The sequence below is a fragment of the Cryptomeria japonica genome, chromosome 10 (assembly GCF_030272615.1).
Source record: "Cryptomeria japonica chromosome 10, Sugi_1.0, whole genome shotgun sequence".
NCBI classification, from domain to species: domain Eukaryota; kingdom Viridiplantae; phylum Streptophyta; class Pinopsida; order Cupressales; family Cupressaceae; genus Cryptomeria; species Cryptomeria japonica.
In genome coordinates, this window is record NC_081414.1 from 244845184 (window position 1) to 244860144 (window position 14961).

Consider the following 14961-nt stretch of genomic DNA (forward strand, 5'->3'; position numbering starts at 1 on the left):
ATACTTATTCCCTCTCCTCTCAAGCCATCTCATGTTGACATTTGTCATCATGGGATTGGGTTGAAAGCCATCACATGGATCATAAACCCATCAATCCTAGCCCTTGTTAAGATTACTCAATCTTGACCATCCATTGCCCTATTTACCCTATAAATAGAGCTCTTATTCTTCATTTTCAGGATCAAAAGTCATTTGTGCATCAAACTTATAGTCATTTTAGAGAACATTAAGAAGCATTTGCATTGTTATTATACTAAGATTTACATAGACTAATTAGGAGCTTTCTCATAGTAACTCATTTACACTTGCATAAGCATTTGTTTTCATTTTCACAACCATCTTAAATCTCCATATGGCATCCATGGATAGTGCAAAAAGTTGAGAGCTACACTCATGTGGGACTTGGAGAGGAGAGGAACAAGGGAGGAATATCTATGAGCATTTTGAGGAGCATCTTGGGGGGTCTTCTTTCCCTTTTTTCATTTATGTAGGCTTCTTATTGTGTGCTTTATATCTCTCTTGATGTGCATTTTAAGGTTTTTAGGTTCATTCGTATTTGGTTTTGGTTGTGACTAATCTACTAAGGTTTGAATTGTGTCTTTTGTGCCTTGTGTCCCTTTTGATGTGCATCATTTGGTGAACTTGACGTGAATTGAACACTCAACCTTCTGATACTGATTCTAACTTTTGGTTTTTGTGATTTTTATAATTTTCAAGTATAGGTTGCGCTTTGGCGCTTTTGTTCCGCATTTGAGCACCTTTTGACAAACAATTTTAGCACTTTTGTGAGGGTTTAGCGCTTTTGCACATTAATTAGCACCTTTGTACTAATATAGTTCTTTTGTGCTCTATGTCTATCAATTTTTAATTCTATCAAACATTTTAATATAGCGCTTTTGTTAATAGTTTAGCTCTATTGTTGCACTTTTGTGAGTACTCTAGTGCTATTGTCAGAGATATCACTTTTTTCCTCACAGAGTAGTGCTTTTGTAATAGAGAGCTAAAAATTGTAACTGAAAAATTAAAGTTAGGCTTGTGGAAGCCCACACAAGATTTTGGATTTTTCTAACTTCTTCATTTGCAGGTTTTTAATACTTTCTTGCAGGGTGGAGGAGTTTAAATTAGGATTTTTGCTTTTTCTTTTTAACTTCTTTTCTAAAATTGGTTTAAAAGAATTCATATTTCCTCTTTTCTAGTAAAAAGAACCTCACATTTTAGTTTTTGGTGCTTTAAAATGAATCAAAACTTGTATTTTTGGGCTTAAAAAGAACATCGTTTACAAAGCTAAAATTTACAACAACTTTACATTTCATTTTTTGCAAATTCACACTTCAAATTTGGGCTATAAAAAGAACAAAAAAACTTATCCCTTTACTTACAAACAAAAGCAATTTACTTTCAAGCAAACATGATTTCATTTTGTTGACCAGGATTTCACTTTCCTAGTTAGAAAACAAATTGCTTTTGTGGGATAAAAAGAACACCTTATCTATTGGAGAAACATCTCCAAGTAGCAAATAAATCACATTACAATAAAAGGTTAAAAAGAACAAGTGTCTTTTGTGTTTTGGCACGCTTGTACAAATCTGTAGAGTGGTCCCATTTCTAACACACACTATCAGTCTCCCTTGGCTCTCGTGGTCCTAGGTGCAAGATAAAAGTTTTAGTAATGCTCTAAATTTTTTATTTTTAAGAGAGGCCTGTCAAGAGACACGTCACTCTTGGGACGACCTTGTGCGGTAAATACTTTGAGCTTCTATAGAAATCAGGTGAGAGCGAAAGTTGTAGCCTTGGGTGTAGTTGTTCCTACAGTGTAACTTGTCAAAAGGACATATGGGCCCCACCGTGAGTTACAAGGCTCTTAAGTGAGTCGCTGCAGAATGAACTTACGTCCAAAGACATTGAACATTACTAGACACCTCTTATTTTAGAAGCCCACCCGTTCTATTGATTGAGGATATTTGTGAAAAGTTCAGTGCAAGAGCATAGATGGTTTTTCTCCCAAGATACTCACCATACATATTTCCTTGAGTAGAAACAGGGCTTTTTGAAAGGCTACTTATAGCTTGATGAAAGTGGTGACTCCCCCATCATAGGTATCATCTATCTGTTATGCTCGTGCAAGACTTAGTATATCACATCCTTACCTGCAAAGATGGGATACATAAGGTATGTAGTACCAAAGTCAAAGAAATATCAAGATGTGGGCTGAAAGTTTCGCAGTTGGCCATGACCTTAGGGATAAAAAGTGTTTGAGTTGTCTTCGTCTGGTTTCAGACCAGTAAAACTTTGGGCCAAATTTAGGCCTTGGGAACTTACATACATTTATAAAGGGTCAAAAATTTCATGATTGGGTTGATTTAGAACCACACTTGTTGTGCCTTTATTGAAAAGGGGCAAGATTATGTGTTTGTGTGCTTGTCGTGTTTTCTTGTCAAAGGATTCAAAACAATTGAAACAAAGTATCCATCCAACAAATCTACATCAACATTAATAAACAAATCTACATCAAACATTGATAAACAAATCTACATCAACAAGTGAAATGAAGTATCAGTTTGTATGACCATCACTCATATCTTGAGAAAAAGAAATCTTCATCAAAAGACCAAATTGAAGAAGAGACAACTTGGTTCAAAGGCCCTTATCAAAAGAAGGATATTTTTCTATATCACTAGACAACTCTTTATCTCACATAGAGTATTCTTGCATCATATGTGCTTATACCTTTAGGGCAAATCCAACAAATTTGATGAAGAGCCTTTAAGAAATAGAGCTTTTACTCAGTATAGAGCTTTTGATTATCACAAGAACAAAGGGGGCAAGATTAATCCTGCTTTCTTTCCTAAAATTTATATCACATACAATGAAGCTCAAGGGGAACCACCAACCCCTATAAGAGAGGAAGAAGTAGAAAACCCCTTCATAATGGAAGAATTTTATTGAAACACATATTCTATCTACTTTCACATCCAAACATCACAAATTCACTCACCTCTCAAAACAACGAGGTCTTGTCATTAGTCCTTTCAGATATTGCTTAAACAAACGAACACATCATTTTTAGGGCATCTCTACATCTAGGATCAATCATCCTAAGAGTCATTCCTACACATCTAGATAGGTTAAAACTAGTTTATGAGTGCATCCTCTCATTACTAGGTAGCTTGAATTGTAACACATCTCAAACCTTGCTATACCTCATCACATCAAATTGTTGAAAACCACAAAAGCAATTCACAAAGAACTTTATTGACATCCAACCTTCAGTATTAGAGATCTATCTTCCACAAAAAATTTCACAAAAACTTGTCTTCCACCAAACATTTCATGACCACCTTATAGTCACTTTCACAACATCACCTTTCAAAATCATGGCTCAAACAAGATCAATGAAGAATCGACAACCAGAAATTGAAGAGGAGGACGAAAACATCAATTATTTTCATGAGGCCTTTGGAGAAGGAACTAACGAAGAACCCAACACTCCAACTCCAAAAGATATACAAAGAGCACAACATGATCCCAAATTCAATAAACTCTTTGACGAAATTCTTAGAAACAATGTCAATGCTCATTTCTTGAGACTTGCTCAAGAGGGTGCCAAACTTCCCTCCAATTTTGATACAATGCAATTATGACAAACATCCGAGAAACGTAGCTATCATGATGATGGAGGAGGTAGAGAATACTTCCGCTATGACCCTCATCATCAAGGGAATCCTCCACCTCCTCCTCCTCCTTCAAGAATAGACATGTTGAGGCAACAAATAGAAAATCTCACTCAACAACTGAACAGTGGTGTGAAGACCAATCGATTCTCACTTAACGATATTTTTTCCTATCCATTTGATAGGAACATGCTTATGCAACTTTTCCATGAGGATTCGAAACACCCAAATTTGAAAAATATAGAGGCAAAGGAGATCCTAGGGACCATGTCTAATAATTTCACTCAACTTGCTTAGAGATGGCTTATGAGGACACATATCTAATGTCCCTCCTTCCTCAAAGTTTGGGAGGCACAAACACGCAATGGTTTTCATGACTGTAGGGTGGTAATAGAACATTTTAAGAATTGGTCCAAAAATTTATCGCTCACTATGCACACAACATAGAACGTGACATTACCATAGCAGATTTGTGCAACACAAACAAAAACCAAGGGAGTTGTTCTCAACTTTCCTACAATGGTGGAGACAAATGTCTAGCAGACTGGTGCAGGGCATCTAACACTCCAAGTATGAAATCTTTATTTAATTTTAAGTTTGTGTGTTATCTTTGTGATGTAATAATGGACCAACCATTGAGGACTCAGTAGAGCCATGGTTGAGTTGTCTAAGTTTTGGTTTGAGTCAATTGTATTCATGATATTGACAACCTAAGAAGTGAGATGCTTAGGTAGTTCATAGGTTAAATACTTCAGATGAATGCATTCATGTATTAGGGGTCAATTAGAGTTGTGTTTAGGTCTTCTAGTTTTTTTGAGGACCTTCAGGAGTCTTAAAATGCATTAGAATACAAAATTGCATCTTGAAGCAAAAAGTTGTAAAAAGTAGCTGAGCAACATTTTGCAATTTCTTACAAAAGTTGCATTTTTTGTTATAGGTGTTAAAATTTGGTTGAACTGACTAAAAAAAGAGCATATAATCCAAAATTCACTTCATTATACGGTTTGGAGGATTGGAAATGCAAGAGCAAGTTTTTAGTTTGTGAAGCAACCTTGTTTCCACTGGTTTTTGATAGTTTTACTCTTATTTTCATTATTTGTATGGTCCAGTATGGACTAGATGGTGTAAATTCATTGCAATTCTGATTATTCATTGTATTCATCTTCTTTAAGGTTGATTTTCAGGTTTTATTGTCCTAATTTGTAGAGATTTCTTCCAATCTTTGTAACTAAGAGCAAAACCCTTGCAAGTAGGGTTTAAGAGCAAGAAAATGGCTCTAACCTAGGCATTATTTGATGGCACCTATTGAAATCATTAAGAATTATAGGTTATGGTCTGTACATATCTCTATAATAGGGTGTGTGGTGTTTCATGTCCAGGAGGAGGAGAAACAATGAAGCCCTAGGCTCACCGTTGGGAGTAGGTGAGTAAGGACAACAAGAAAAGTGTGATTTATGAGCACATGGGGATTGGTGTAGGACCAAGTGACATATGAATGGAAATCCCTTTGAGTTCCCTTGAATATTCAAAAAATTTTGGGAGCAGGAGATTTGACTGGTGAATATTTTTAGACCCATCTTGCCAAGTCACCGGTGAGGCCTAAACACTTCAAAATAGTGTAGCATTGGAAACCTCACTTGTACAGATAACCCAGATGTAATTTTATAGTATTGTTTGTAACTTTCAAAAGGGTACTCAAATCAATGATTTATTTCTAGTCTTGTTTAGGAATTTTGCAAATTAAGACCCTAAAACCGCCTAGGGAGGGCTAATGCAATTAGGCCTAATTTGGTGCCGATAGAGACCTAGAAGGGTTAGGAAGCCAAGGCAAGGGATTTGGTGGGCCTCAAACATCAAAATACATTGAAGATACCTTATAGATTCATTGGTAAACCATAGGAAGTGGTTGTGTGTTAATATCCTTATAAGAGTGGTTGGAGCCCAGGTGAAGAGTGTGTGAGTAACTGAGGTGGAAACCTCAAGTGGTGGAGTTGATTGTCCAGAAACCATTGGCTATACCTAGGAGGAAAGTAAAGAAGGTTTAGACCTTGGAGGAATCATTATCATAACCCCTTCCAATTGCCATATGAAGGACTTGAGTAGTTGAAGGGTTGAGTAGGATAAGTCACTCAAGAAGGTGTATCAAACCAAGCTCCAAGACTCTCTGCATCAAAGTGGTATCAGAGCCATACTTTGAAAGATTTGGTGTATGTCAGATTGTGAAGAATTAGAAGCAAGTTCAATGCCTCCAAAGGAAATGACTCCAGAAGCCATCCGATAGTTGGTGGCAGAGATGATAGAAGGATTGAAGGATGCAGAAAGAAGCAAAGGAACCTGAGAGGTTAAGAAGGAGAAGGGAAAGGTTTAGATAGAATGGGGTGATGAGACTGATGAAGAAATGGAAGATGGAGAGGAACTGAAAGCAGTAGCCATGCCTCAAGACCAAAAGCTATTCTTGGATTCAGTCAAATCAATTTCTAAAGACAACTTGGATGGATTACCCACATATGGAGGAAACCTCAATGGAGAAGAGTTGCTAGATTGGATAAAGGCTCTCAATAATCACCTTGATTACAAAGAGGTAGCAGACGAGAAAAGAGTCAATGTGGCCAAATAGAGAATGAGAGGACCTGCATTAGTTTGGTGGAATATGATGCAAGAAGAAAGGATACAAGAAGGCAAAAAGAAGATAACTTCATGGGAGTGTATGAAGACCAAACTTAAGGCACAATTCCTTCAAGAGATAATGAAGTTCAAATCCATAAGAGATTGCAAAATCTGAAACAAAGGGAGTTAGATGTCAATGCATACATTGAAGAATTCCACAAACTCAGTTTGAGGGCTAGGAAGCATGAGAATGAAGTGGAGAAGTTGGACAAGTACATGAATGGCCTTAGACAAAATGTACAAGATGAGATAAGTATCCTCACACCAGACACTATCCATAAGTGTTTTTAGTTGGCTCTAAGGATAGAAGAGAAGATCAAAAGGAGGTGTGAACAAAATCAGAAACATAGGGGAGGTAAGAATTTCAGAGTTAGAGAAAATGTTGGTAGAGGGCATAAATCACCAATAAATGAAGAGCGGCGAGGCCAAGAAGGTAGTGGGGACTCTCAGAGAGGAGCATTTAGAGTATCCTATAGAGGAAGGAACAATTTTAGGGGCAGGTTTGGAAACTCGGGAAGAGGAAATACAGTCTTCACTGATAGGTGTTATCACTGCAATCAAGTTGGGAATACCATGAGTAAGTGCCTGGGGAAAGCCTAAAGCTCCACAAGCTATTGCATGAGGAAAAGAAGAACTCAATTGTTGCAAGAGGAGGACACTCAAAGTGTAACTTCTTCAATCAGCAAGGTAGGGCTAGTGACAGATGGAGAAAACTTGATGATGAGGAGAAAAATGCTCAAGAATAACCCAAGCTCAAGAGCCACCACAAAGGAAAATCTTGTTTAGGACCACTTGTAGGTCACATGGGAAGATTTGTAAAGTGATTGTAGATTCAAGTTCCACTAAGAATATTGTCTCAGTTGAAATGGTGGACAAACTCAAACTGAAAAGATTGCCTCACCTCACTCCTTACAAGGTATCATGGCTCAACCGAGGTCAACATGTATTGGTTGATGAACAAGCATGGGTGGATTTTGAAATTGGTGAGTACAAGGACAAATTGCTATGTGACATATTGCCTATGGATGCTTGTCATTTGTTTTTGGGCCATCCATGGCAATATGATGTGAGCACTACTCATGATGGGGAGAAGAAAAACTATCTTATCACCAAGAATGGGAAGAAGTATCAAATGGATCCACTACCTAAACCAAAGGAAGAAAATAAAATAGGCTAAGTGTGATGTTGATTAGAGGAAAAGAGTTTCTCAAAGTGTTGAAACAAGAAGGTCATCAAGGCCATGCTATAGTGTTGAAGCCTAGAGATGAAGCTAAGGAAGATCCAATGAGTGAAGTGCCTCAAGAGGTGCAAGGTCTACTCAAACAATATGCAGAAGTGATAGGGGATGACATACTTGATTCTTTTCCTCCAATGAGAGATGTGAATCATCAAATAGACTTAATACTAGGGGCCAATCTGCCAAACAAAGCTGCCTACAAAATGACACCTAGTCAAAATGAAGAGATCGCCAAACAAGTGCAAGAACTCTTGGACAGAGGGTTTATCAAGAAGAGTTTGAGTGCATGTGTTGTTACTAATGTGTTAGTTCCTAAAAAGGGAGGAAAATGGAGAATGTGCATGGACTCCAAAGCAATCAACAAGATTACTATAAGGTACCGGTTTCCCATGCCAAGGATTGAGGACCTGTTAGACAATCTAGGAGGTGCAAGCTACTTCACAAAGGTGGACTTGAAGTCTGGTTATCATCAAACCAAAATCAGACCTGGAGATGAATGGAAGACAACCTTTAGAAACAATGTAGGCCTATATGAGTGGTTGGTGATGCCATTTGGCCTCACCAATGCACCTAGTACCTTCCAAAGGCTCATGAATGAAGTCTTCGTTGAATTTATTGGTAGATTTGTTATTGTGTATCTTGATGAAATTTTGATCTACAGTGGGTTCAAAGAGGAACACCTCAAGCATATGGATATGGTTTTGAAGAATTTGAAGGAGGCTCAACTCAAGATTAACCTTGAAAAATGTGAGTTTTTGAAAACAGAGCTATTATACCTTGGTTTTGTTATTTCTCATGGATGTTTAAAAATGGATCCAAGTAAGGTAGAAGCAATACTTAATTGGAATATCCCTAGGAGCATAAGTGAAGTTAGAAGCTTTCATGGAATGACATCTTTTTATAGGAAATTTGTGAGAAACTTTAGCCATGTTTGTGCTCCCATTCTCAATACCATTAAAGGAGGGATTAAATGCCACTTTAAGTGGACAGAGGAAGCCAATAAGGGGTTTGAAATGTTGAAAACCAAGATAGCAAAGCTGCCAACCCTTAGATTGCCTGACTTCAATCAGTTGTTTACAATAGAATGTGATGCAAGCCAAAGAGCAATAGGGGCAGTTTGAAGCCAAGAGGGACATCCTATAGCTTTCTTCTAAGAAAATTTAAATGAAGCTAAGAAAAGGTATTCCACATATGACTTGGACTTGTATGAGATGGTTCAAGCACTGAAAAAGTAGCGTCATTACTTGCTGCCTAAAGAATTTGTAGTCTTCACTGACAACCATGCCCTTAGTTTCCTTAATGGGAAAGAGAAGTTGAACCAAAGACACCTAAAGTGGGTTGAGTACCTAAAATCCTATACATTCACTATCAAACACAAGAAAGGGACAGCCAACAAAGTAGTTGACACACTAAGTAAGAGAATCATGACCATGCAGGAGATACAGCTACAAAGTGTGGGTTTGAGTGAGTTAAAAGACCTCTACAAGGATGAAGGATTTTGCAAAGATATATAATGTTTGTACTAATTTTTCTAACACCTCACATGTCTCTTATTCAGAATACATGATACAAGAGGGTTTTCTATTCAAAGGTCATATTCTTTGCATACCTCAATGTTCTATGAGGCAAAATATTATTCAAGAGAAGCATCAAGGAGGTCTTGGAGGTCATTTTGGCATTGATAAGACTTTGGAACAGGTTGGTAGGTTTTATTATTGGCCCAAGTTGCAATCATAAGTGAGAAGGTTTGTGGAGAAATGTGCCATCTTCCAAAGAGAAAAAGGAACCTCAAGTAATGCAAGTCTATATCAACCCTTGGTCAAACCTCAAAGGCCTTGGGAATGTTTGAGCATGGATTTTGTGTTAGGCTTGCCTAGGAAACCAAGAGGATTTGATAGTGTGTATTTGGTGGTAGATAGGTTCAGCAAGATGGTACATTTTGTACCTTTGAAGAGCACCAATGATGCCACCTATATTGCAGGCCTCTTCTTCATGGAGATATTCAGAATTCATGGTCTTCCAATCAGCATTGTTAGTGATAGAGATGTGAGGTTTTTGAGCCACTTTTGGAGGACACTTTGGAGGAAGTTGGGAACCAATTTATCTTTCTCATCTACCTATCATCCTCAATTAGATGGTCAGACAGAGGTAGTCAACTGGTCATTAGGAAACTTGCTAAGATGTCTTACCAAACAACATGGGCAGACTTGGGATCTAGTACTTGGACAGGCAAAATATGCATATAATGACTCAATGAACCGTATAATAGGTAAAAGTCCTTTTGAGATAGTGTATGTATTTCATCCTAGGGACATATTAGAGCTCAAACATCTCAGTTCAATGGCACTTGAGATTGCACAAGGGGAGAACTTTGCAGAAGGTATTAAAGAGGTGCATGATAAGGTAAGGCAGTCCTTACAACAAACATCCGAGCAGTATAAGGTTCAAGCAAATAAAACAAGGAGGAAGGTAAAATTTAAAGTAGGAGACTTAGTGTTGGCATACCTTAAGAAGGAGAGACTTCTAAAAGGACATCCTATCAAGCTCATGATGAAGAAAATTGAACCTCTCAAGGTGGTGCATAAGTATGGACAGAATGCATATGAGGTTGAACTTCCTCCTACCTTGGGGATATCTCTTATTTTTAATGTATGTGATCTCTATCCATACAAGGGAGAGTCACCAACAAATCAGATATACATGCCATCACCGGTTCATGAAGATTGGATAAAAGATTTGCCACCTAGTCAACCGGTTGAGTTAGAGAGTATCTTGGATACCAAGATAGTAAAAAAGACAAGGAAAGGATTCTACAAGAACTATCTTGTCAAGTCGAAAGGGTTACCTGATTCAGATGCCATGTGGATGTTAGAGGAAGATATACTTCAACATGGAGTGGAGATTTCAGACCTTATAACTCAAGGGACTTGAGTTCTTTGTCCCAGGGGAGTATGGTGAAGGGAACCTAACACTCCAAGTATGAAATCTTTGTTTTATTTTAAGTTTGTGTGTTATCTTTGTGATGTAATAATGAACCAACCATTGAGGACTCAGTAGAGCCATGGTTGAGTTTTCCAAGTTTTGGTTTGAGTCAATTGTGTTCAGGATGCTGACAGCCTGAGAAGTGAGATGCTTAGGTAGTTCATAGGTAAAATACTTCAGATGAATGCATTCATGTATTAGGGGTCAATCAGTTGTGTTTAGGTCTTCTAGGGTGTTTGAGGACCTTCGGGAGTCTTAAAATGCATTAGAATGCAAAATTGCATCCTGGAGCAAAAAGTTGTAAAAATTTGTTGATCTAGGGTGTTTGAGGTTACAATGCAAAATTGCATCCTGGAGCAAAAAGTTGTAAAAAGTTCTAAGCAACATTTTGCAATTTCTTTCATAAGTTGCATTTTTGGTTATAGGCATTAAAAGTTAGTTGAACTGACTAAAAAAAGAGCATACAAGCCAAAACTAACTTCATTGTATGGGTTGGAGGATTGTAAATGCAAGAGCAAGCTTTTGGTTTGTGAAGCAACCTTGTTTCCACCAGGTTTTGATAGTTTTGCTCTTATTTTTATTGTTTGTACGTACCAGTATGGACTAGATGGTGTAAATTCATTGCAGTTCTGAGTATTCATTGTATTTGTCTTCTTTAAGTTTGATTTGCAAGTTTGATTGTCCTAAGTTGTAGAGATTTCTTCCATTCTTTGCAACTAGGAGCAAAACCCTTGCAAGTAGGGTTTAAGAGCAAGAAAATGGCTCTAACCTAGGCATTATTTGATGGAACCTATTAAAATCACTAAGAACGCTAGGTTAGGGCCTATACATATCTCTAGAATAGGGTGTGTGGTGTTGCAGGTCTAGGAGGAGGAGAAACAATGAAGCCCTAGGCTCACCGCTGGGAGTAGGTGAGTTAGGACAGCAAGAAAGGTGTGATTTATGAGCACATGGGGATTGGTGAAGGACCAAGTGACACATGAATGGAAATCTCTATGATTTCCCTTGAATATTACCAAATTGTTGGGAGCAGGATATTTGACTGGTGAAGAGTTTTAAACCCATCTTGCCAAGTCACCGGTGAGGCCTAAACCCTTCAAAATAGTGCAGCATTGGAAACCTCACTTGTATGGATAACCCATATGCACTTTTATAGTATTGTCTATAACTTCCAAAAGGGTACTCAAATCCATGATTTATTTCTAGGATTGTTTGGGACTTTTGCAAATTAAGACCCTAAAACCACCTAGGGAGGGCTAATGCAATTAGGCCTAATTTGGTGCCGGTAGAGACCTAGAAGGGTTAGGAAGACAAGGAAATGGATTTCATGAGCCTTTAACCTCAAAATAAATTGAAGACACCTTTTAGATGCATTGGGAAACCATAGGAAGTGGTTGTGTGTTAAGATCCTTGTAGGAGTGGTTGGAGCCCAAGAGAAGAGTGTGTGAGTAACTGAGGTGGCAACCTCAAGTGGTGGAGTTGACTGTCCAAAATCCATTGGCTATACCTAGGAGGCAAGTCAAGAAGGTTCAGACCTTGGAGAACTCATTATCATAACCCCTGCCAAGTGCCATACGAAGGACTTGAGTAGTTGAAGGGTTGAGTAGGACAAGTCACTCAAGAAGGTGTATCAAACCAAGCTCCAAGACTCTCTGTATCATAGATGCTCTCTTCATCTACTTGTGCCATACGATAAAATTTAAAAGAGCTACAAGTATATGGAGAATCCCAGCTAGTCATCTGACAAGTCATTGATGAATACCAAACAGAGGATGATACGCTCATGTTGTACAAAAGAATGGTGGATATTTTGAAAGAATCATTTACAATTATCACATTTAAGTAAGTACCAAGAGATCAAAATTGAGCTGTCGACACAATGGCTACAATTGCATCTCTCTTGGAACTTCCACAAAATTTGATACACTATGAGTTCTTGGTAGAACAACTTTGGATCCCCGCTTATGATATCCCTAAATCTGAAATGATATGTCACCTTACCAGTTCCGACTCCCCATGGTATGGTGAGTTTTTCACTGACATGATCACACACTTCCCCCTAACCAATGAAAAACCTTTATCTGCCAAACCGCTTGATGCACCATCATTGTCGAAGCCCTATATAGGCGAAGTCTTGATGGTACTCTCCTTTGATGTTTGGAACAAGATGAAATAACAAAAGCCTTGGAAGAGGTACATGAAGGAATTTGTGGGGCTCACTCAAGTGGCCCTTCATTGGCTAAAAGGATCATGCGGGTAGGATACTATTGGCCCTCCATGGAAAAAGACTCCTACCACTTTGTCAAAAAGTGTAAGAAGTGCCAAGTTCATGGAGATCTGATTCATGCCCCAACACAAGAATTACAACCTATTACAACACCATGGCCCTTTTGTCAATGGGGACTTGACCTTGTGGGTAAAAGACAATCAATGATGTTGGTCGTGATTGGCACATTCGTTTGAATCCAACACTATGGGCATATCTAAATAGCATTCGAACCCCTATAGATGCAACCCCCTACTCACTGGTTTATGGAGCATAAGCCATCTTGCCTATTAAGGTTGAATTACCATCTCTACGAGTCTCCTTGCACAATCTAATAAATGATGAAGAATACTGACTCTCACATCTTCAGGACTTGGAACTGCTTGATGAAAGGCGACAAGCTGCCTACAATCACCTAAAAGCCTATCAGCAGTGCATGAGAAAAAGCTACAATCATAGGGTCAAACCTCACACATTTGAAGTAGGAGATCTTGTTCGCAGGGATAATCCTCATAATAAACCGAATAGAGAACATCGGGGCAAATTTGAATCCAATTGGCTGGGTCCATATTTCATCACTGTCATCTTCAGGTCTGGGGCATATCAGTTAGCCACTTCAGAAGGAGAACCACTAGCAGATCCGATCAACAACATGCATCTCAAAAGGTTTCATACATAAGTTGTGCAAATCATCAGGTTCATCCAATATCTGAAAATACCAAAAACATTCAAAAAATAGTCCTGAACAAAATACAAAATACAAAAAATCAAGAAAATAGTAAAGAAAAATCATTCATCCAAACAGCGAAAACCACTCTGATGGCGCCTTGGGTAAGTACGGTAGTGAAAACCTGGTAAAGAGGTGCCAATCGTAAAGGCTATGGCTCCATTGTCTTTTAGACTTTTTGTGATCACATCCATTCATCCATCATTTATACCATGGCTTGTTATTGATCTATAATCAAGGCTATTCCTTCATGTGTCTCGCATCATGCTTTCATAGGGACATCTAACTGGGGGCAATGTTCTTAACCTACTAATGGGAGTGGATTCTCCATTTGCTTGTGATACATTTAGTTTCTCATTCAAAAATGTCTTGATATAATACCAAAAACATTCATAAAAAGTCAGAAAATCCTAAAAACATTTGCAAAAGTCCTAAAGATAATACCAAAAATTTACAAACATTCAAAAAATCCAAAAACATGACAAAAACATCAAAATTAATCAAAAACATTGCAAAATTTATTATTCCTTGTACATACACATCGCAAAAGACACAAAACAACATTTTGAGCTACTCAAACGATGACCACCTATCAAATCAACCAACCAATCAAAACATTTGCATATTACCATATTCACAAGGACGCATCCTTCCCCACAAACAAGACATGGTAATATTTTCTTTGATAAGAAAATTTTGCTTGGCTGATAAGCACTTGGTCAATTATTTATTTATTTATATCAGGTTCCTATGCTACTTCAAGATATCCACAAGTGATTAGAGTAGTCAGGATGGTTCCTGATATCTTTTTCTTTGTTTGTTGTTTGCGGATTGTTCTAATGAAGTTATGGGGCATATGCTAATGGTGTCTACATGGGAAGTTCACTAAGCTACATGATCCTATGCAAACATGTAGTCATGGATCACTATGGCTTACTGACTACAGTGTATATCTCGACCATTTGTACATGAACCAGAATGGAGGGGAACTTTCCTTATCTGTGATGTTTGTTTATAGGTGAAATGCTCAACCCTAGTTTCTGCTACCTCAAGAAAGATCGATACTACCATGCTTGATAATGAAAATTAAGCACCATGAATAAGCCATGGATCGCCATTTCATCTCATCTGTATATATTGAATTCCATCCATCCATACATCCATATCGCTGCATATCATTCATACATAGTCATGACAATGGATACTCTAAGTTGCTCCTGTTACATAGGAATGGGTCCTAGGTCCTCCATACCTTATATCTAACATTTAATCCCCCCCTCACCCTCCCCATCTCGATCTTTAGCATCACATACCCTACATCAAATCCTATGCCCGAATCTGATAAGGAGAGTACCATCGACTCACGCACATATAGACTATCAACAGATACTTTTTGATCAAGTATCTTTGG